Below are 2,301 nucleotides of genomic sequence, written 5' to 3' on the forward strand. Positions count from 1 at the left end.
AAACTTGTCCTCATCTAAACGGGAGCTGCTCTGGCAGGTTATGATCCTCATCCTTAGGGAGCATCTTGCAGCTAACGACTGTTAGAGATGGGGGTACAAAAGGCCAGCCCCTTATCTCAGAGTGGGAGCAACTCTGTGTTACCACCCATGCTCCAGGGCTCCTCCTGGAATCAGGGTGATGTTTGACTTTGGCTGAACCTACCTCTATTTTTTAATTTATTTTTTTTATTTTTTGGCCATGCTGCAGGGCATGCGGGATCTCAGTTCCCTGACCAGAGATCCAACCCCTGCCCCCTGCAGTGGAAGCGCGGAGTCTTAACCACTGGACCACCAGGGAAGTCCTAAGAACATGCATTTTTGTTCAACTCCTTCATCTACCTTATCCTGTTTTCCTCAGTCTCTCTCTCTCCTGGCAGCATCCCCAACAAATCACGAGCACCCAGCCCCCACCTACAGAACTTGACCTAACACAATCCCTCCCTTATTTGGCTGTATCATCAAAACAGGAAAAAAGAATTCAAGGTTTCCAGCTCTTTCTGGTTTTATTCTGAGACAAGATTTAGAAATACTGTACATGGGCCCGCCTCCCAGGTGGAAGCCCAGTGAAGGGGGGTAGGACCAGCCTCGCAGCCAGGAAGGACACATGGGTATGGAGCTGGTTGCAGCCACTCAGCCCGGGTTCAGCAAGGCTGCCGAGGGCATCCTGGGGGCTCCGTGGAGGTGCACCCATCACGTGGCTCCAGGGACCCGTGGGGTCCCACGCGGCGCCGATGACTTTTCTCCCTCCCTCCTCTTCCTCCTGACCACTACTTCCAGGTGCCAGGAGCAGGCCCAGACCACCGACTGGAGGTCTACCCTGCAGGCCAACCGGAAGGGTGTTCACAAGATAGACAAATGCCTGAATGCAGTCTTGGACCTCCTGGGAGGAGAGGACTGGCTCTGCCAGTGTAAATGCAGTGCTGGATCTAAGCCTTTCCCACGTTGTGATGAAAAACCATCCCCACCGAAGGGATGTGGCTCTTCACCGTTTGGTGTTCATCTGAACATTGGCATCCCTTCCCTGACAAAGTGCTGCAAACAACGTGACAGGGGCTACGGGACGTGTGGCAAAAGCAAAAAGGAGTGTGTTGAGGAGTACCAGTGTTGTCCCTCCAAGATCTGCTGAGATTTGCGTAAAACGCTAGGACCAGCTCAGCATGTAAGTGAAACCACAGTGGAGCTCTTTCTTGACAGTGTTATACATTTAGGCAGTAAATCATAACTGGGTAGCCAAGGAGCCTCATGTAGCTGTCGCTACAATGAAAAAACTGATCTTTAAAGAAGATGCAGGTGGTGACAGCAGATGAGGACAGATGAACGTAACCTTTGACAAAGAACAAATGTTTTAACTGCATAAAGCTGCCTTATTTTTGTGAAAGGGCTATTTTTTTTAAACATCTTTATTGGAGTATAATTGCTTTACAATGGTGTGTTAGTTTCTGCTGTATAACAAAGTGAATCAGCTATATGTATACATATATCCCCATATCTCCTCCCTCTTGCGTCTCCCTCCCTCCCACCCTCCCTATCCCATCCCTCTAGGTGGTCACAAAGCACCGAGCTGATCTCCCTGTGCTATGCGGCTGCTTCCCACTAGCTATCTATTTTACATTTGGTAGTGTATGTATGACCGTGTCACTCTCTCACTTCGTCCCAGCTTACCCTTCCCCCTCCCCATATCCTCAAGTCCATTCTCTACGTCTGCGTGAAAGGGTTATTTTGACATTAAAACTTCAAACTAAAGAAAAAAAATGGGGGAGGTTATCTTTCTGGATGTGCTGCCTTAGTGTGCCTGATTGTCTTGACCAATTTCAGAAAAGGTGCATATTAAGGGGAGAATTTTTTTTAAAAGAAAGAGTCTGTAACTCAATTTTCACAACTGTATTTACCAAAAAAATAAGGTCAAGTGTAAAATTCATTGTAAAGTATGTTCAACATTATCTTATTTGGAAATAGGGGAAAACTTCTCTTATGTTTGTTTACTGTAAACATTTAAATATACATTTATGCTTGGAAAACAATGAACACTGTACTTGGATCATGGCAGGGTGCAAATAAGTTCCCTTGTTATTAATATTATTTTATTGCTAATGATGAGGATGATGGTTGAATCCTATTTGAACTTAGAGTACTTAGTCCTTACACCATACTGCCACCTTCCGGGGAACCTAAGGAATAAGAAATTCAAAGTAGCTTCAAGTACTGGGTTTATGAAACAGGCCGAAATCTTTGGGATGTAAGGAACTGAAGCAAATCCTACAG

General features: G+C 46.0%; 1 pseudogene; it reads left to right on the forward strand.

Moving 5' to 3' along the window:
• Positions 1-643: 643 nt before the first annotated feature.
• LOC137759061 (group XIIA secretory phospholipase A2 pseudogene) lies at positions 644-1,318 on the forward strand (annotated as a pseudogene).
• Positions 1,319-2,301: the final 983 nt, after the last annotated feature.

This window comes from Eschrichtius robustus, chromosome 2 (genome assembly GCF_028021215.1).
Source record: "Eschrichtius robustus isolate mEscRob2 chromosome 2, mEscRob2.pri, whole genome shotgun sequence".
NCBI lineage: Eukaryota > Metazoa > Chordata > Mammalia > Artiodactyla > Eschrichtiidae > Eschrichtius > Eschrichtius robustus.